Source organism: Balaenoptera borealis (assembly GCF_965194805.1).
Source record: "Balaenoptera borealis genome assembly, chromosome: 1".
In the NCBI taxonomy this organism is placed as follows: Eukaryota; Metazoa; Chordata; class Mammalia; order Artiodactyla; family Balaenopteridae; genus Balaenoptera; species Balaenoptera borealis.
The window spans coordinates 105,515,797-105,538,282 of record NC_138860.1 but is presented as its reverse complement, the minus strand read 5'-3'; the positions used below and the strand labels follow the sequence as shown (position 1 = coordinate 105,538,282).

The 22,486-nt window shown below is 36.1% G+C and overlaps 1 protein-coding gene and 2 long non-coding RNA genes across 5 annotated transcripts in view; 1 reads left to right on the top strand and 2 right to left on the bottom strand.

The window, feature by feature from the left end:
• Positions 1 to 22,486, bottom strand: part of LOC309626564 — a 240,657-nt gene that overhangs the window by 12,088 nt on the left and 206,083 nt on the right. The gene's annotated exons all lie outside the window — the stretch shown is intronic.
• SLC30A7 (solute carrier family 30 member 7) overlaps positions 1 to 22,486 on the top strand; it is an 82,314-nt gene that overhangs the window by 36,671 nt on the left and 23,157 nt on the right. The window lies entirely within an intron of this gene.
• Positions 4,586 to 22,486, bottom strand: part of LOC309626537 — a 124,206-nt gene continuing 106,305 nt past the window's right edge. Inside the window, exon 2 of the long non-coding RNA XR_014243254.1 lies at positions 4,586 to 9,414. This is a non-coding gene — a long non-coding RNA (uncharacterized lncRNA). The remainder of the gene's footprint in view (positions 9,415 to 22,486) is intronic.

The following is a 22,486-nucleotide window of genomic DNA, read 5'->3' as shown; positions in this document are numbered from 1 at the left end:
GATTTAAATTGAGATCAGAGTGTCGAAGAGAACATTCTAGTCTAAGGAACAGCTAGTATAAAAGCCCTGTAGTGAAAAGAACGTTAGCACTGAAAGTAGGTCATTATGGCAGAAGTATAGGGAGTAAGGGGAGAGTGCTTTGAAATAAAGCTGGAGGGATAGGCCTGGGAAAATTAACCAGGGTTAGGAGTTTGGATTTTATTTTAGGTGGAGGAGGAAACCATAGGGGGTGACATTATTTGATTTGTATCGTTAAAAATAATTTTGGCTGCTTTGTAGGTAATAAGATTAAAAGGGGGTAAGAGGGCACACAGGCAGACCAACTAGAAAGCTATTAGAGTGGACCAAATAAGAGACCAGGGTTCCTTGGTCTAAGGTACTAATAATCTAGGAGGTAGAAAGACATAGCTAAAGTTAGAAAATGCTTTGGGCCTAGAATTAATAAGATTTGCTCCTAGATATGAATGTTTAGGTGAAGGGTTGAGTGAAAGGGGGGAAATTAAGGATAATTCCTAGAGTTTTTACATGAGCAACTGAGTGAATGAAGGTTCCTCTACTGAAAGAGGGAAGACTAGGGGAAGAGTTGTTTTATCTGATTCAAAGGGCATTGCTGATCAGAAGTTCTGCTTTCGTTGTTGCTAGGTTTGAGGTCTCTCATTAGACATTTATATGGTGATCTCGAGTAGGTGGTGCAAGTACAAGTACAGAATTCTTGGGAGCACTCAGCTGAATATAAAGGATTGGAAATAGTTCACATATAGATTTAAAGTCATGGAGTAGCATTTATCTGCCATGAATACCACAATTCCTACCCCTTCCATTTTCCTGGAAAGCAACCCTCTTTTCTGCTGAACCCAGTTTAGCTAAAGGGAATAATGCTTCAGGCAGCCACAACCAACTACAGTTGACTTTCAAGATAAACCTATAAAACTTAGGTGTCATCCTTGTCTAGGTCCTACTGACCTGTTTTTAAAACTTTTTCTCAGTAGTTTACATAAATATATATTCTCAAATTCATATAATTTGATTCTTTTTCATTTTTGTTAAGCTTTAACATTTTTACTTGTTCTTTTCCTTTGTTCTCATATCAAAAGTAACACATGTTGATTGTAAAAAACTCAAACGTTATTGAAATGTGCAACTTGTCTATTCAAATGTCCTTTCAATCCCACCACTTGGAGATAAAGCAGAAAACTTTAACGAATCTTTAAAACATTTAACAAATGTTTTAGTGCCCACTCTGTGCTAGTCAGTAAACAATATAGCAAATACCCTACCCTCATGGAGCTTATATTCTAATAGGGGGTATAGTCAATAAAGCAGATGCACATGCAAATAGGTAATGTAACGTCATATGGTGATAAATACTATGAAGTAGGGGAAGGGGCTGTATTTTAGAAGGACTTGGAAAGTCCTCTGCATGAGGTGACATTTGAGCAGAGACCTTAATATTGAAGGAGAGGGGCTTGGGACTGGTCAAAGGAAGAGCATTCCTGATAGAGGGAACTTCAAGTAAACACACTGAGGTGGGAGCATGCCTGACGTGTGAGGAATGGCGAGAGGGGAGTGCAGTGAGTAGGGCAGAGAGTGGCAGGTATGTGTATCTAGAGTTTGGGGAAGGGGTTGAGGTGAAAGATAGAAATTTGGGTGTCATCAGCTTATGCATGGTATTTAAAGCCATGAGATTGGATGAGTTTGCCTAGAGAATGAGCACTGATAGAGAGAAGTGGCCTGAGGACTGAACCCTAGGGGAGGTGGGGAACAGAGGCAACTCCAGCAGAGGAGAGGAAAGTGGAGTGGCCAGTGAGGAGCGAGGAGAGACATGGGCGTGCCTTGTTTTAGGAGCCGTGTAAAGCAAGTGTTTTAAACAAGAAGGAATAATTAAGCCTATTAAATGCTTTTGGGCTGATAATTGGTAACTTAGATAACATGCCCAGAGGAGTGATGAGAATTAAAGCCTGATCAGAGTAGCTTCAAGAGAGAATGGGAGGGGAGGAAATGGAAGTAACTGTAGTCAACTCCTTTTCAAGGCCCTTTGCTGTAAACGGGAGCAGTGACTGCTGGTGACACTGAGGGCTCACTTTGAGGTTTGTGGTCATGAATTTAAAGTGAAAGCAACCAGCACAGTTGTGTTTTTTTTTTCTTTTTCTTTTTTTCTAGTCTTGTTCAGCTACTTGGTAAAAGGTATGGAATAGGCAGAGAGCTGGATTTAAAAGGTTTGAGGTTTTGTTGGGGGAGTACTGGCAGAGTGAGAAAGGAGCAAGGCAGGGATTATAGACATGGGAAACTAAGATTTAAAGGTAATAATAGATTCTGAAAATGAAAATGATGGGAGTGGATTGGATTGGAATTCTGGGAAAAGTGTTAAAGATGGATTGGGGGAAGAAATCCAGAAGTAGGAAGGTTTATTGAGAGGCTTGAAATTGAGATCTTAAGGTCTAAGGTCTGATCATAGGGGTGGATCCAGGAAAAGATCATCATATAGAGGCCAAATGTTGGATGGATTGTTCACGTGGATATTTCAATTAAGAGTAATGAAAAACGTAGAGATGGAAAGAGAATAAGCCTGTTGCTAAACTATTCAGTGACTGAAGGGGAGCTATCAAGAATTGTATCACTAGTAATTAGGATGGGTAGAAGGTGGCATAATCTGAAGGCATGGGCCTTAAAGGAGCTGTGGTGGGGAGAAGTAGGAGGAACAGTAGTAGTGATAAGTGAGGAGGACATTTACCTCCCGATAAGTCCCAGTAGTACAGGGAGTGTGGGAGAGAAAGTGCTGTAAGGAAAAGTGTCCTCAGGTGATAGCCAGTTTTCAGATAGAGCATGAACATTCTGTGGCTATTTAGAGGAGAGGCTGAAGATTTAATGAAAATTACATATTTAAAAGTAGTTTTTTAAAATTATGGAAATAGTTATGTTGATAAAGAAACTTGGTAAAATATGAAAAAGAATAAGGAAAAAAATTACCCATAGTTCCACCAGCCAAGAGAGCTATGTTAATATTTTTATGGGTTTGGCTTTTTCTTTTATTCTGAGTCTCTTTTTATTTATTTATTTATTTATTTATTTATTTATTTATTTATATATATATATAATATATAGTATTTTTATCTGTATCGTGTATACAAGATTATATTCTGAGTAAGAAAATTTTTTTAGCTTTTTCTGATAATATATATGTAGTCATTATAGAAAACTTGGGAAATGATGAAAATATAAAGAAGTCAAGAAAGATCAGTCAGGATCACAACACGCAGGGGTCACATTATCACTTTAACAGTATTTTTTTAGTCATTTTTAGGCCTTCTCTTTTTTTCCATTATTGAGTTTCTACTACATGTGCTGATTTATTAAGTTTGGTCAGTAGTAGAGCATTCGCAGGTTCTAGATGAAAGATAATAGTACAGTTATTGTTTTAAGTCAGTAAAGTTTTGGGATGGTTTATTAGGTAGCAAGGTCTTAATTCAATGACAATAAATGACAAGATACAGGGCAATGCATAAGTATGAGTCATTATTGTAAACAGTCCATATCTGAAGTATATATTTCTCTTTACATGTAGGATGGGGGGAAAAAATATATACATATATATATCCCTGAATGTTAATTGGATCTCTCTGGGTGATGTAATTTTAAAATTATGCTTCTTTCCTAATTTTTCTAAAGTAAATCAATAATTGTGACTTTGCCTTTTAAAAGCATATATATATATGTATATATATATATATATATATATATTTTTTTTTTTTTTAAATGGCAGGCAGTAAAAACCAAGGTAGCTCCAAAGTACAAAATTAAGACATTCCAATTCAGTCTGTTTTTCTGTTAAGAAAGCAAACTTATTTTACTTAAATATTTACATGATAATGAAGTATTTGCAAGCATATACTTTGAGACACTTCTCAAATTGATTAAGAGTTTGCCTAATTAGTCAAAGCTAATTTTAGGAAGTAGATTAAAACTTTTAAGCACTCAACAAAATGGAGTATAGAGAAGTAATTTTCCTTACCGTTAATTTTTTCATATATTCTCAATTCACTAAAAACAAGAGAAATAATGGTACTCTTTATATATTCTCTAGATCTAAATGTTCCTCAATTGAGAACGTGCCATGGAAATAGACGTCTGTACCTTCTAGGCTGCCCAGTGTTGCAGTATCACTTTCAAGTGAAAGTGATTTCCTAGAAAAAGACATTTTTTTCTCTAAACATTTCCTAACACGCAAAGAGTAATTTAAACTTCTGTGTGAAACTCGGTTGTACTGTGATGGATTTTTTTTTTCCCAATGAGAAGCAGGAGATTGAGTATAATAACAAGAGTATAATCTTTTATCATCTGAAAATATAGGAGATTTCAGTGTGATTTCACTTTTTTTTCCCCCCTTAGTAAGTTGAATTGGAATGGAAAGTAGATTCATAACTTAGAGAACAGAAATCTGAACAATTAGTTGTAGCTTTGAATTGCACTGTGATTTAAAAGCTACATAAATCTGTAGCTTGATTTTTGATTCACTTAAATAAAAAGGGTACCTGTGCATGATGGGAAAAAATATATAAACAGGATGCAGAAAAAAGCTTCGTTACTGGTGTGGTATTTCTGAAGCCTTTTTTTTTTTTTAATCAGTTTTCTGCAACTCACAAGTTACTATCTTGTGGTGCTCTGTGACTTTCACTAATCATTTGTAAATACAAAGAAAAGTTTTCTTAAAAAAAGAAATTGTCTTTTTGTTAGGGGCAAAAGTATTTCAAATAATATATTTATTATCATATAGAAGAAAAAAATAGCCCAACTTTTAGAAGCAAACCAAGGTACAGGCTTTAGAAATAACACGTAGTGGTCATTAGCTGCAGTATGAAATGGAAAGAATATACAGTAATGAAACAATTTATAAAGTTGAAATTCTAAATGATTATCTAGATGGTTATCATTGTTCAAGAATACAGGATTTGGATCAGATACTGATTTTGATAAACCTTGTTGATTTTGTGGTTAAATAGATAATTATTTATAGCCTATATTAAGTCAAAAAAACATTTTTTTAAACAAGTAAGATGCTACCATATCTTCAAATAGTTATATATATATGAGAAATTACGGATTTTTTTTTTCGAGAATGGTTTTGGGTGTTGCCTAACAATTTCCTTTGCGGTTTGTCTTTCAAGTGGTTATAATTTGTGCACTATACTTTTGGAGACTAAGATAAAGATAAGCAGTTTCCCAAGATTTTAACTTGGTGTTTGTACCCATATTGTAAAATCAAACGTAAGGGAATATTATTGTATGGTAATTGTATTTTTTAATCATATGTAAAACCATCATAGTTAGTAAGAGCATTTATAAATACTGAATAGTGTAACAGCTGTTCTCAACCAGCATTCTGGGAGAGAATACCCTAATGCTGTAAAGTATCCATTTGTATGCAATTATTAACTTCACCTCTGCATCTAGAAAAGTACTGGTTATGTACTATTCTTGTGGGCATTGAGAAATAGTCACTGAAATCATTTTGTGTTCAATGGTTCAGAAGAGGGATCTCAATTAAGAAAGGCTGGCAGACAGTCTTAGAAATATTAGAAGTAACAGCAAGTGTGGTAATGTATTAGTGATCATAAGCCAATAACATTAGATAAGAGAAAGTATTTGAGACTTAAAAATTGGAAAGAAGAGATTATTCTTTTATGTAAAATATATGACTATATTTCTTTAAACCCTCTAAGAATCAATGGAAAAACTATGACAAACAGGTAATTTAGTAAAGTTACATATGCAAAACTAACATATAAAATTAGTACCCTTTATATATAAGCAAAATCCAGTTGAATGTTATAATTAAAGAGAAGACACCTTTTCAGTAGCAATAACAAAGACAATCTAGAGATAAAATGTGTAAAACTTGTAGGAGAAAAAATTTAAACACTTCTGAAAAACGAAAGTAGACTTGAACAGAGCCTTTTTTTGTCAATTATGGTGTTTTTAAAGAATCAACATTATAAACATGTTAACTCTTATTTATAAATTTTAAACTATTCTAATAAAAATACCAACAGGTTTTTTTTTCTAGAGAGGAGGTAATAAAAGTTAAATTTAAAGTTTATAAGGAAAAACGAAGAAGCAGGAGGAATAGCCAAGAAAACCTTGGAAAAGAACATGTAAAGTGTAAAGCCTTCACAGTTTTGTTTTTTTTTTTAATATTTATTTATTTGGCTGCACTGGGTCTTAGTTGTGGCATGTGGATCTTTGTTGCCACGTGCGGGATCTTCCTTTTGGCATGCAGGATCTTTAGTTGCAACATGCGGGATCTAGTTCCCTGACCAGGGATCGAACCCAGGCCCCCTGCATTGGGAGCATGGAGGCTTAACTGCTGGACCACCAGGGAAGTCCCAAGCCTTTACAATTAAAATAGTGAGATGCCTAAAAAAGCAAACAGACTAATGGAGCAGATTAGAAATTCCAGAAATAGATTTATATGCAAATAGAAATTTTATAGGGATAAAGGCAGCATTTTGAGTCAGTGGGGAAAAGATGAGCTTTCTACTAACTGGATAACCAACCATGTGGAGAAAGATAAATTTGGAACTGTACCTCATACTATATACCTGGATAAATTCTAAATGGATTGGAGCTCTAAAAGTAAAACTCGAACCCATGCTAATACTAGAAAAAAAGCATGTCTGAATTATTTTTACAACATGGGAATATTAGGGAAACAGCTATGGCTCAAAACCTAGAATCAGTGAGAGAAAAGATTGATGAATTAAGTTACATTTAAAAAAAAAAGAACTTTGGCATAGAAAAAAGAGCACCATAAGGGAAGTCAAAAAGCATAATCAATTGGGATAAATATTTGCCACTTAGATCATAAAGGGCTAACCTCCCTAATATAGAGAGTGCTCTTAAAAATAAAAATTAAATTTAAAAAATTAAAAGCCTGATAGAAAAATGGGCAAAAGTATAAGGTCATTTAGTTCAAAGGAAAAGAAATACAGATGACTTTTAAACATGTAAAAGTAGTTAAGCCTCACTCATAAAAAAAGAAATGCAAATTAAAACTATATTGTAACACCACTTCTCACCAATCAGGTGGATAAATATCCAAAAATTTGCATAACCTTTTGGCAAGGCTGTAGGTAAAATAAGTACTCTCATACATTGTGGATAGAAATGAGAGTGGTACTATCTTTGTGGAGAGAACTTTAACAAACATCTAGCATAATTAAATGTATGTTTACCTTTGATTAAGCAGTTCCACTTCTAGGAATATATCCTAAATATAAATTGGCAAAAATACATAAAGATATATTTTAAGGCCATTCTTTGTGGCTTTATGTGTTTGTGCCAAAGATTGGAAAGAACACATATGTACATCAGTAAGGGACTTCTATGTATCCCTAAAAAAAAAAGAATAAAGGGAGACAGGAAGTGAAATCAGCAAGATGGCAGAATAGGAAGCCCTAGACTCTCTTTCCTCCATGGAGACAGATTTAACACAACAAAGTGACAAAATGCCTCTGTGAGAAATCCAGAAACTAGTTAAAAGGTTCCTGCACACCAGGCTAATGGAAAGCCAACCACATGGAAGCTTGACAGGAAATTCATGACACTCCCCACTTTCTCTCCTCATAACCACTCCCACCACCCAAGCCTGCACATGGTGGACTGTTCGGGAGGAAACCCCCAATTCCCATCTTCCTGCGGGGGGAAAGGAGTTTAACATTAACTGACTTTTAGGGGGGTGCCGCCTGAGAGATTTGTCTTGCTTGTATCCAAGTACTGACAAAAATGGGTGCCTGGTTGGGCATCCCTGGGAACAGACGTCAGTTGTGCATTACAGTCTGCAGTACCACAGACAGACACTAGGCAGAACCCCAGGACTGTGATTTACTACAGCTCCAGGAGGCAGCAGTATTGCAGATAGACACCAGGAGGAGCTCTTGAATAGGAGCCAGCATCCTTTTTCAAATAGGAGATTACATGCACAAGCTCAGAGAGGGCATGTACCAGAAAAGACTTGAGCGGTCTCCTGAATCTCCAGCCAGGCTATATAGAGTAAGTCCTCCCTGCATGAAACCAGACCACAAAATCTGGAGAGTTGACTGATTCTTCAGGTGCTGAAATCCCAACAATGAAAAATAAGACATACAAAGAAACAGCCAACCATGGAAACAATTAGATATCCAGAAACCAAACCTGAAAAAAGGTGACATATGAATTGCCAGGTAAAGAATTCAAAATTACCATCATAAAGATGCCCAATTAATTAAAAGAAAGCACCGGTAGACACTAAACAAAATCAGGAAAATGGTGCATGAACAAAATGGGAATATCATCAAAGAGATAGAAACTGTGGAGAAGAGCCAAACAAAAGAACAACAATAACTGAATTGAAAATTTCACTGGAGGGACTCAACAGCAGATTTGACCAGGCAGAAGAAAGACTCAGTGAGATTGAAGGCAGGACTTAACAAAAATTATTGAGGCAGAGGAGCAAAAAAAAAGAAGAAAAAAAATGAGGAGAGCCTGAGGGATTTATGGACAAGCAGAACAACAAATGCATTATGGGAGTCTCAGAAAGTAAAGAAAGAGAGAAAGGTGCAGAATACCTAGCTAAAGAAACAGTGGCTGAAACTTTCCCAGATCTGAGAAGAAAAACAGATATTACAAATTCAAGAAATGTAAAGAACTTCAACTTGGGTAAATATAAAGAAACCTACACTGAGACACATCATAATCAAGCTGTCAAAAGTTACATATAATGTGAGAATCTTGAAAGCAGCAAAAGAAGAGCAACTTGTCACATGCAGTGATAGCCACAAGGGAAATATTAATAGAATATACACAAAGGGAAAATGAGAAGGGAACCAGAACATGTCACTACAAGAAAATCAATGAAACACAAAGGAAGAAGTAAAAGAGGGAAAAAAGGTGAAAGATGAAAAAGCTACAAGATAGACAGAAAACTGAACAAAATGGTAGTAGTAAGTCCTTCCATGCCAGTAATTATATGTAAAGGGATTAAACATACCATTTCAAAAACATTGGCTGAATGGATTTAAAAAAAAAAAGATTCGGGCTTCCCTGGTGGCGCAGTGGTTGAGAGTCTGCCTGCCGATGCAGGGGACACGGGTTCCAGCCCTGGTCTGGGAAGATCCCACATGCCGCGGAGCAACTAGGCCCGTGAGCCACAACTACTGAGCCTGTGCGTCTGGAGCCTATGCTCCGCAACAAGAGAGGCCACGATAGTGAGAGGCCCGCGCACCGCGATGAAGAGTGGCCCCGGCTCGCCGCAACTGGAGAAAGCCCTCGCACAGAAACGAAGACCCAACACAGCCAAAAATAAATAAATAAATAAATAAATAATTAAAAATGAATATCTGCTTAAAAAAAATTGTCTTTAAGAAAAAAAAAAAGATTAATCTTTATTCTGCCTACAAGAGATTCACTTTAGATATAAGGACTCACATAGACTAAAAGTGAAAGGGTAGCAAAAGATGCTTCATACAAACAGGAACCTGAAGAGAGCAGTGGTAGCCATACTTAGCCAAAATAGACAACAAAAACTGTCACAAGAGACAAAGAAGAAACATTGTAAGGATAAAAGGGTCAGTTCACCAGGAAGATATAACAATTGTAAATACATATGCTGCTAACATGAGAGCACTCAAATATATAAAGCAAACATTGACAAAAAGGGAGAAATAGACAGCAACATAGTAATAGTAGGAGACTTCAGTACCTTAGAGGAACTAGGAAATCAAGCAGTCATTCATTAGAGACTCAATAGGGAAAGAGAAGACTTGAACACTGTAGACCAATTGGGCCTAACAGGTTGTTGTTGAGCCTGACCCAACTACAGCAGAATACACAAGTGCACATGGAACATTCTCCCAGAAAGATGATATGTCATGTCACAAAAGAGGTCCTAACAAAATTTAGAACATTGAAATTATATAAAATGTTTTCTCTGACCACAGTGGAATGAAACTAGAAATCAATAGCAGAAGGAAAACTTGAAAATCCAAAAATATGTGGAAATTAAACAACAGCCTCTTTAACAACCAATGGATCAAGGAAGAAATCACAAGAGAATTTAAAAAATATATGGAGACAAATGAAAACAAACAAAAACACAACATACCAAAACATATGGGATTCAGCAAAAGCAGTACAAAGAGGGAAGTTCATAGCTATAAACACATACATTTTTTAAAAATTAATTAATTAATTTATTTTTGGCTGTGTTGGGTCTTTGTTTCTGCACGAGGGCTTTCTCTAGTTGCGGCGAGCGGGGGCCACTCTTCATCACGGTGCGTGGGCCTCTCACTATCGTGGCCTCTCTTGTTGCGGAGCAAAGGCTCCAGACGTGCAGGCTCAGTAGTTGTGGCACACAGGCTTAGTTGCTCCGCGGCATGTGGGATCTTCCCAGACCAGGGCGCGAACCTGTGTCCCCTGCATTAGCAGGCAGATTCTCAACCACTGCGCCGCCAGGGAAGCCCCACATTTTTAAAAAACGAAAGAAAGATCTCAGGTCAACAACCTAACCTTACAACTCAAGGAGCTAGAAAAAGAAGAACAAACTAAACTCGAAGTCAGCAGAAGGAAGGAAATACTAAAGGTTAGAGCAGAGATAAATGAAATGAGAATAGAAAAACAATAGAAAAAAGTCAACAAAACCTAGAGTTGGTTTTTTGAAAAGATAACAAAATTGATAAAACTTTGCTAGACCAACTAAGAAAAAGAAAGAGAAGACTCAAATATCTAAAATAAGAAATGAAATAGATATTACAACTGATACCACAGAAATAAAAAGAATTATAGGGGACTGCTATGAACAGTTGTATGCCAACAAATTGGATAACCTAGAAGAAATTGATAAATTTCTAGAAACATACAACCTACCACGGCTGAATCATGAAGAAATTTTAAAGATCTGAACAAACCTATTACTAGTGAGGAGATTGAAGCAGTAATCGAAAACCTCTCAACAAAGAAAAGCCCAGGATCAGATGGTTTCACTGGTGAATCTTACCAAAAATTTAAAGAAGTATTAGTACCAGTTCTTTTCAGAGTTTTCCAAAGAATTGAAGAGGAGAGGAGAATCCCAAACTCATGAGGCCAGCATTAACTGGATATCAAAACCAGACAAATACACAACAGGAAAACTATAGACCAGTATTCCTGATGAGTGTTGATTTAAGAATCCTAAGCAAAACAGTAGCAAACCAAGTTCAGTAACACATTAAAAGCATCATACACCATGACTAGGGGAGATTTATACTTGGAACGTAAGGATGGTTCAACATAATGAAAATCAATCAGTATTATACACCATATGAACAAAATGAAGGAAGAAAAGATGTGGTCATCTCAAACAATGCAGAAAAGTGACAAAATTCAACACCCTTTCATGATTAAAAACACTTAACAAACCAAGACTAGAAGGAAACTACTTCAACATAATAAAAGCCATATGTGAAAAACCCACACCTGGGGAGGAATGAAAACTTTTCCTCTAAGATCAAGAATGAGGCAAGGATGCCCAATTTTCCCACTACTATTCGCCATAGTACTGAAAGTTCTAGCTAGAGCAATCAGGCAAGAAAAAGAAAAGGCATACAAATTGGAAAAGAAATATTACAATTATCCCTGTTCACACATGGCATGATCTTATATGTAGAAAATCCTAAATATTACACATACACACAAAAACTGTTAGAACTAATAAAAGAATTCAGCAAAGTTGCAGAATACAAAATCAGCACTCAAAACCCAGTTGCATTCTTATATAATAACAATGAACAATCAGAAAAGGAAATTTTAAAAACAATCCCATTTACCATAGCACCAAAAAGGATAAAATACTTAAGAATAGATTTCACCACGGAGGTGAAACATGTGTACATTGAAAACTATAAATCATTGCTAAAAGAAATCAAAGATATAAATAAATGGAAAGACATCTCATGCATGGATCAGAAGACTTCAATATCGTTAAAATGAGTATGCTGCCCAAAGTCATCTACAGATTCAGTGCAATCCCTATCAAAATCCTAATGACATTTTTTTTTCAGAAATAAATTTTTTAAAAATCCTAAAACTTGTATGGAATGTGAAGAGACTATGATAGCCAAAACAATCTTAAGAAAGAAGAACAAAGTTGGAGGCCTTACACTCTCTGATTTCAAAACATAACAACAAAGAAACAGTGATTTATATGGTGTGGTCCTGGCATAAAGACAGATATATAGACCAGTAAACGGAATAAAGAGCCCAGAAGTAAACATTTGCATACATATAGCCAAATGATTTTTGACAGGGATGCCTGGACTACACAATGGGGATAAAGCAGTCTCCTCAACAAATGGTTTTGAGAAAATGGATATCCACATGCAAAATAATGAAGGTGGGCCCTTACTTTACACCACATAAAAAAATTAACTCCAAATGGATTAAAGACCTTAAACATATGATCTAAAACTATTAAACTCCTAGACAAAAACTTTTCTCCTAGGAGAAAAGTTTCAGAATATTGGTTTTGGGAATGATTTCTTGGATACTAACCAAAGAAGACAGGCAAAAAAAAATAAAAAATAGACAAATTGGACTTTACCAAGCTTAAGAACTTCTGCTCATCAAAAGGAGCAATCAGCAGAGTGAAAAGGCAACCTATGGAATTGGAGCAAATAATTGCAAGTCATATGTATCTTGTAAGATGTTAATATTCAGAATATATAAGGAAGGTCTACAACTCAACAACAACAGCAAAACAAACCAATATAAAAATAAGCAAAGGATTTTAATAAACATTTCTCCAAAGAAGATTTACACCTGGCCAATAGGCACGTAAAAAGATGCTCAGCATTACTAATCACTAGGGAAATGCAAATCAAAATGACAAGACATCACCTCACACCCATCAGGATGTCTGCTATCAAAAGAATAGGTAACAAGTGCTGGCAAGGATGTGGAGAATTTGGAGCCTTTGTGCACTGTTAATAGGAATGTAAAATGATGCCACCATTATGGAAAGTTAAAAATAGAGTACCATATGATCTAGCAATTCCACTTCTGGGTACATGTCCAGAAGAACTTAGAGCATGATTGCAAAAATATTTTCATATATCCATGTTCATTGCAGCATTATTCACAGTAGCCAAGAGGTAGAAGTAACCCAGATATCTGTCAACAAATGAATGGATAAAGAAAATGTATATGCATACAATGGAATATTATGTAGCCTTTAAAAAGAAGGAAGTTCTGTCACACACTACATCATGGATGAAACTCGAAGACATTATGCTAAGCTAAATAATCCAATCCCAAAGATCAAATATTGTATGAGTCTACTCACATGAAATATATAAAGTAGTCAAAATTGTGGAAACAAAGTAGAAAGGTGGTTGCCAAGGGCTGGGGGCAGGAGGGACGGGAATTATAGTGTTTAATGGGTAAAGAGTTTCAGTGTTGCAGTGTGAAAAAGGTCTAGAGATCTTTTGCACAACAATGTTACTTAACACTACTGAACTATACATTTTAAAATGGTTAAGATGATAAATTTAGTGTTACATGTTTTTTTTACCATAATAATAATAATAAAAAAAGAAAAAGGAATATCTCTATATGGTAATGTGACGTTATTTTCAATATGTATTGTTAAGAAAACAAAATAGCGCTTGATATGTAGCAAATGATATATAGGAGTATAGCATAAGATAGGCAAAAAGTAGTACTATTACCTTTTCCATAAGGAGAAGAGATACACATATAATCTGCATGTTTTCTTATAATTTTGAAAAGAAACAGAAAGAATAAACCAAAAACAAATATAATAAATATAGTTACCTCTAGGCAGAGGGAAGGGATTAGAAGTGAGACTTTGAATGTATATCTTAAATATACTTTTGACTTCGGAATCATAGACATTTTTAGCCTTTAAAAAAATAAAAGTAAAATTTAAAAGGTTGAAAGCATATTTTTTTTCTACTCTTAATTTACTCCTGCCAAAAGAAAAACTATTAGTCCCTTTGATTATTCATTGTTCATTGTTAATTTGTGTGTAATTAATTTGAAATTCTCCACCACTAGGTATAGTCTGCACTTGTTACTCTGTTCTCTTGCTTAATTTATCCTTTGAAAACATGATTTCTACTCCTACCTCAGTAACTAAATATTTTAATGTAGTCAGCATCCAATGTAGCACTGTAGCAATTAGAAACCTACTTTGAGATATTTAATAAAAATTATACTCTCACAGTGATATGTATATTCTTTTTATTTTATTTTTATTTATTTATTTATTTTTGGTTGTGTTGGGTCTTCATTTCTGTGCGAGAGCTTTCTCTAGTTGTGGCAAGCGAGGGCCACTCTTCATCGCGGTGCGTGGGCCTCTCACTATCGCAGCCTCTCTTGTTGCGGAGCACAGGCTCCAGACATGCAGGCTCAGTAGTTGTGGCTCACGGGCCTAGTTGCTCCGTGGCATGTGGGATCTTCCCAGACCAGGGCTTGAACCCGTGTCCCCTGCATTAGCAGGCAGATTCTCAACCACTGCGCCGCCAGGGAAGCCCTCACAGTGATATTTTAAGTTTAATTTGGGTAAGCAAATAAGGGTACTTTTTCCTTTGCTTTTCATTTCCTACATTAGGTTTGCTTCTCAGACGTGTGACTTTGGAAGTTATCATTGAGGATGGGCCCAGAACAGAAACTAGGTGTCAGGGGTTTGCTTCTGTTCAACTTTTGACTATACCTGTCAGCTCTCAGATGGCAGAAAACTTTCATATTGTTATTACTGATCATCTTTTCCAGAGCTTTTAAATTTCTTTTTGTGGTCCAGGCCTCCTATACACTTTGAAGGTCAGCATCTCCTAATGTCAGAATTCTCCTTTAGGTAAAGGTGCTTTGGGAGCACTAGCAAAGCCACGCTGATGACTTAATTGGAAGGAGTCTTGTAGAGAAGTTAAGAGCATTTACTGTGGAGCAGAACTGCCTGGGTTCAAATCCTGTTTTTACCTTTTATCTGTGTGACCTTGGACAAGCCATTTAGCCTCAATTTTTCATCTTTAAAGTGGCAATGATAGTTATATCTTCCTCATAATTTGTTATATGTGGATTAAATAGGTTAAGATATACCAAGCCTAGAACAGACCTGCCACTTGGCAAGCATTGTGTGTTAATTGCTTAACCTAAAACCAGATAGACACTGTTTAGCTCAGATTCCTAATAGCCTTGTTGAACCTAGGTATTTGATCAGCACTCTGGTCCCATTCCTCTTGAATTTTTCTTGCTGATCTTAAGGCCTTTTTGTTCTGAGTTAAAACTTGTGATCACTGAAGTGATTAATAAATATTTCTTTCCCTCTTATCTGGTTTTCCTAAATAAAGTCCTGTTTCTTCACTTCTGTACTTTTTAAAATGCAGATTTCCTTAAAGAGCTTCATCTCCTGCCTTTGTCCATCTTAGCCTCGCCACTGCTTTCAGTGAGTTGCAGAGGTAATGGGGAGGTACCTCCAAGTCTCATGATCTTTTCAATACAAATGTTACCATATTTAATAATAAGAAGAAGAAGATTTATTCCAGTCTTCTCTCAAAACTATGTATATCTTGTGGTGCTCTTTGTCCTCGTCTTTTTCTTTTTTTTAAATCCTTTCACCTTTTTCTCTGCTTTTCCTTTTTTAAAAAAAAATATTTATTTATTTTTGGCTGCCTTGGGTCTTCGTTGCTGTGCGCGGGCTTTCTCTGGTTGCAGCGAGTGGGGACTACTCTTCATTGCAGTGCGTGGGCTTCTCATTGCGGTGGCTTCTCTTGTTGCAGAGCACAGGCTCTAGGCACACAGGCTTCAGTAGTTGTGGCACATGGTTTCAGTAGTTGTGGCTCGTGGGCTCTAGAGCGCAAGCTCAGTAGTTGTGGCACATGGGCTTAGTTGCTCCGCGGCATGTGGGATCTTCCCGGACCAGGGCTCGAACCCGTGTCCCCTGCATTGGCAGGTGGATTCTTAACCACTGCGCCACCAGGGAAGTCCTCTCTTCTTACTTCTTTTATTCCATTGTTTTTCCCCATTTCCCTCCCTCTTGACAGGGTATTATGAATTCTCATTCATTTTTCTTATTTATTTGCACCTTTGCTCTTCATGGATACATATGTATCACTTAGTAATTTTTTTTTTACTTATATTGTTGGTGTGATTTTAGTTTCTTATTTATGAGAATATTCTTATTCATGAGAATAAAGAGCCTTTATTAAGATAACAAATTGCACATCAAGAGCTGGGAATGTTAATTGCTTCTGCCTAAGTGTGATTAGTTCTTTCTCACCTATACTTGAGTAGAGGATAAGATACTTTTGCTTCTATTTATTGGAGATTCTTTTGGGGAAATGACTAAACTGAGGGGCTCTTTCCTTGTTTTGTTATTTAGCTGTTATTGTGAAGGGTTGAAAGTCATGTCAAACAAGGGATGTTTTACATTTTAATCTTCCGCTAGTGTTTGAAATTTTAAAATAGACTATGCATTCAGCAGTCATATGTCAAGCACTTATTATATTCCATACACTGTGCTGGGCACTGGGAATTAAAAGAATATAATGTGGTCTCTGACTCCAGAGGACTCGATCATGATGAGACTCTGCAGTGCAGTGCAGGGAGCTATAGTCTTGGAGTTATCCCACCCAGCTCTGCCACGCTGGTGTGTGTAACAAAGAACAAGTTGTCTTAATCTCTCTGAGATGGTTTTCTTTTCTGTAAAATGAGGGGGTTGGCCTAAATGATCTCTTATGATCTTGCTTACATCTGTGATTCCAACGTTTTCTGAAAGTTACTTAAGGTTGTTGTGAGGATCAAATTGGAAAAAATTTATTAAGTACTTTAAAAACTATTAAGTGTTGTCTAAAGAAAGACATTACTATTTACTAACTTGACATTATTTACTAATGCTTTTAGTCCAAAGACCAGATGCATTAAGTGTTATAACTAAGTTCCAGAAGTTTAAGGAAAAGAGTGACCTTTTCATGACTTTGGCTCTAAGTTCTAAGGGTATTTTAGGATATCTTACTGTCTCCATTATTGAGTAAAGTAGGTACTCTGTAAATATGCATTGATTTAAACCATAGGTTTCAGAAACTCAGAATAATTATAAGGCAAACCACAATTCCTGTGGTTCTGGGTTATCTGTTCTATATTAGGCTCATGAAATTCTGGGTTAATGGGTAATTGTTTTTTACTACGGAATCATTTTATTTGTGTAAATATGACTGCATATTTACAGCTTGTCATAGGACCACCATATCTGAATGCAGAATACATTGCTTTTGGGGGCCAATTTTCTTTGGTTTTTTTGTCCACTAAGCATTTTCGAGTATATGATATATACTACACCTTCAAATTTATGGGTTCTTTTATAAAGTACAGCTATCTATATGCTTGTAGATTATAAGAACCACTGGTAATATGCAGGAGGACTTAAGCCCGTTAGCCAATTCAAAAAAGGTGAATCAGTAATTATGTTTTAATTATTATTAATAGATATTTATTCTCAGATCTAAGTAATAGTTTCAACTCTCTGAAATTTTTTATTGTTAATGATTATGATTATCACCAGTCTGATTGTTCTTCAAAAGTTTTCATAACGTGTACCCTTTTCTTTGGTTTGGTTTGCTTATAATTATTGCTAGGTAATTTTACGTACTGTTGAAATGGTGAGACTCACTAAATATGCTGCTTTTGAAGTTAGATTTGAATATTTTTTCATTTACAAAGTTACTGGCAATAAAGAGTAATAACTGTTGCTTATTTAATCTGCTAGCATTTAAGCTTTCATATTAATTTTAAGTTTCTGATTGTATGATTGTAAATTTGATTTATCTTCAGCTTTTGAGGAATAAAACTATTACCATGTTTTACTGGTAAACTCATGTACCTAATGACTCATTCTTTTTATATATGCTAGGAAAATGCTATTTCACTGTTAAAGCTAGAATTGAGTTAGTCAACCAGAAGTGAACCTCTAATTGTTTCCAAATGCTTACTTTTGGGGTTTGGATGCAGCTCTAAGTCTTAGCTCAGTCAGGAATTTGCTAAGTTTGTCTTTTTCCCCGTATCCTTTCATTATGGCTAGATAGATCCATGCTAAAATCTATTTTATGATTCCCTATTACAATAGTTAATCAGAAAAATATAGGCGCAAACTCCTGAGCTAAACACAATTTTAAAAAAGCAAAAATAGAGGTTCTACAGGTTTCTTTTACATTTTTATGACCTCTGAGATTGTTATAGAAATTGGCTTTGGTTCTAAATTGCTTATCACCATGTGATTTAGCAAGCATCTTTTTCTCCCCGCCCCAGTTTCATAACCTAGTTATATAGCTCCTACATCTGAAATTCTTAACAATATTTTAAAATTATTATTGGAGAAAATTAGTGTGATGCTTCCATGTGCTTTGGTGAAATGCTTGCTGCTGTTGAATGTAAACATTTTATTAAAATTCTACCTAAGTAGGCAACCATTCCAAATTTTATAGTATAACAAAATCAGTAAGAACCTGTTGGTACACTCTCTATATATTATTTCCTTATATGTATCAGTTATATCTTTTATTTAGTTATTTTAAAATAGATGCTTGCTTCTAACATTAATTTTATTATTAAAATATTTACCTGCATTATGGTTCTTGAATTGTGTTAAAATGAGTGATCTATAAATTCTCTGTTAATTCTTTTTTTATAAATTTATTTATTTATTTTTGGCTGCGTTGGGTCTTCTTTGCTGCTCGTGGGCTTCTCTAGTTGTGGCGAGCGGAGGCTATTCTTCGTTGTGGTGTGCTGGCTTCTCATTGCGGTGCCTTCTCTTGTTGCAGAGCATGGGCTCTAGGCACACGGGCTTCAGGAGTTGTGGCACATGGGCTCAGTAGTTGTGGCTCGTGGGCTCTAGAGCGCAGGCTCAGTAGTTGTGGTGCATGGGTTTAGTTGCTCCACGGCACATGGGATCTTCCCAGACCAGGGCTCAAACCTGTGTCCCCTGCATTGGCAGGCGGATTCTTAACCACTGTGCCACCAGGGAAGTCCCCTCTGTTAATTCTAATAGTGTGTAATCTGTGATCATGGAACTTCACCAGTTCTAGAATCCTCAAACTAAGGGCCACAGGTGAAAGTAAATTTTAGGAGAAAAAGGGCCGTACTAGTTGTTGTTATTGTTGTTCTTACAAGGGAGTAGCAGTCTTTGAGAGGCAATACACGTGGGTTAACACATAAAAATTTGAACAAAGGTTTGGATAAATTTGTAGATGGTTATTTTGGGTGACTTATTAAGAGACTGTATTAAGGGAATGTCTTTAATGTTTTAAAGCTGATCTCCTTAAGGATTATTTTAGATTGGACTCAACTCTTTTGTATTAATTGTGCTTTAGCTCTTTGCAAGGAAAGCTAGACTAGTCCTAGGTATTCTAAGACAATAAATATTTTAAAAGTTGTTTGCAAGGTGATATTTTGCAACTATTGCTTAAGTAACATCATTGCTCATATTGCATGCCTGTTACAGTAGAGTCCATGTTCTCTTCTATTCCTTTTCCCCCCACTTTATTTTGAAAGTTATACTTTTTATTTTTAAAGGTATATTCAATAGTAAGTTGTCAACATACTAATAAAAAAAAGTTCACCAAAGGTTCATGGGAAATGAAATTGGATACAGGCTTTTAATCTACAGTTGTTTTGAATTCATATGTGCCTTCCTCCAAATGGTGGGTCCTAAATAAGTGTTTGTTGCCTGATTTCCATTGATCTCTACAGGCTTTTTCAATAGTTGTGAATTCCTTTGAGGTAAGGCATTGTGTATTATTTATCTTTTTATTTCTGGTGCCTAGCACATGTCTGGCCCATGGTAGGCATATAGTAAATGTTGACTTGAACTTTTCAAGATTGAGTTTGGAGTCAAAAGACCTGTTCTTATTATTCTAGCTCTCCCATTCACTGGCTATGTCCTTGGGCAAGTTACTTCGGTGCACTAGGTCTCCATTACCACAACTCTAGAGTAAGATTCCATCTGATTCGAGAAAATCTGATGCCAAGCAAAGCATGTAGTGCTTAATTATTGCTTATTTGTATTGATTGCGTAATAAAATCCATTGGCAGGATTACCTAAGTAGTAATAGATTAAATTCGTTGGCGAAGGTGTATCTCGTCTGAGGACGCTGCTGTGCATTGTTGTTGCTGCTGTTTAGAACAGAAAGGCGACTTATTTTCTTTCATTTCCAAATATATTCTCTCTCAGTATTCCTTGTAGATTGACCTTTTTTTTTTTTCTTATTGAATGAAAATAAATTAAAGATGGAAGAAATTGCCTAGATATTTAATCTACTTCCTCATTTTATAGATGAGAAAACTGATGCTCTGGAATGTTATACTATTTGCCTGAAGCTATTTAATGGCAGAATTAGAACCCAAGTCTCATGATTTTTACATTTGAGTGATTTTTCCACCTCAGATATCTCCAGATTATTAGCAGTTTCTTGAGGTAAAGATTGGAGAAGAAATTATCAAAATAGCTAAATTTAGTGGGCACATGGAAATTCTTTTCTTATTCTCTGGTGGGGGTGGTGTGATGATTTGGGAGATTGGGATTGACATATATACACTAATATGTATAAAATGGATAACTAATAAGAACCTGCTGTATAAAACATTTTTTTAAATTGCTTATTCTCAAACAGTTATTCTAGGGGAACCATTTTTGTGCCTCATTTTCTGAGAAGTACAATAAGGAAAGTAGGAAAACATAAACATTGTGTAAATTAGATATATAGAAACATTTAGTGACTGATCCTTTCTTTTTCCTGAGAAATGAGGATGGAGAAAGGAAAGAAAAAATGTAATGGTTGAATTATGCCTTATTATTCTACTGTGTTGTTTTTCTTTGCCTTTTTGGTAAATCCAGGGAGTCCTCACCTATTTAATCACAGCACAGTAGATAGACACTACTCTTCAGGTTAGATGAAGGAATAACAGATGTTCTTTCACTGTCAAAATCCTTAACCCTGATTCCAGTTGCTTTCCACCCATTTTTCCTCCAGTGTTACTATAGGTATCACAGATGTTTTACAGGAGCACAGAGAGGACATTTATACAGTTTGGAGGACAGTTTGGGATCAGGGAATATACCCTAAAAGGGGTGACACTTGAGATTTTAAAGAAGGAATAGAAGCCAGGTTACAGGGCAGTTTAGGGACATTCTAGAGAGGTTACAGCATGAGCCAAAGCATGAAAGGAAAAACAGCGGAAAGTGAAAGTACAAACATGCTTACGTTTTAGAGAGCTTAAAATGTGAAGCAAAAATGATAGGAGGTGGAGATCAAAAGAGGAGGGCAGATCAAAAAATATACCATGTGAAAGAGCTTACACTTAATCCCCTAGGCAGTAGGGAGCTCTTAATGGATTTTTTTTAAAGGGGGAAGGGATAGAGTCAGATACTGATTTTAGGTAGATTAGTCTAATGGCTTTGTAAAGAATGGTTATATTAGTTATCTATGAATGCATAAGAACTTAACACAAAAACCTTGTAGCTGAGATAACACACATTATTATCTTTGCCTTGGTTCAGGAACCTGAGCGTGGCTAACTGGCTCTGGCTCAGGGTCTCTAACAAGGTGACAGTCAAGGTGTCAGCCAGGGCTGCAGTCATTCCAGTGCTCGTCTGGAAGAGAATCCACTTCCAAGCTCACTGAAGTGGCTGTTGACAGTATTGAGTTTCTTTTGGGCTGTTGGACTGAGGGTCTCAGTTCCTCTCCAGAGGCATCTCTCAGTTCCTTGCCCCAGGCCTCTCCATAGGACAGCTCACAGCGTGGCAGCTTTGAGCAAGCAAGTGAGAGAGCAAGAGAGGAGGGTGAACAAGATGGAAGCCAGACTACTTTAATTTAGAATTGACATCTTGTCACTTTTGCCATACTTAACTCATTAGGAGCAAGTCACTAGATCCAGCCCACACTCAAGGAGAAGGGATTACACAAGAGCATGAACGCTAGGGAGGCAGGGGTCATTGGGATCCATCTTTAAAGCTGCCTGTCACAGCAGACTTAAGGAAATAAGACTAGAGGTAAAGGGACCATTTAGGAGGCTATTATAATAATCCAAGTGAAGTGATATGGAGATTATTGTAGACATATGTAATAGAGTGACGGGGAGGTGATGGAGTTTAGAAATGTTTAGAATGTTAAGTCATGAGAACTTGGTGATTTAGAGGATGAGGGTTTTAAGGGAGAAGAAGCAATTAAAGGTGGCATCTAATTATTCTTGGCTCGTAAATCACTATCTGACTGAAGAATATTTTCATTTGAATGTGACTTAAACTCCTGTCTACGTTGAGCTTTTATATTCATTACTGCTATTCTCTCCACACTTTCAGTTTTCTAAGCTTGCCCTTGGTGTTGCTTCCCTGGACACCAGTTTCTCAATATCTCTCAGTATCTGTTTAATTTTTCTATTTGTTTCTGTTCCTGTTTTTACCCTCCCTATC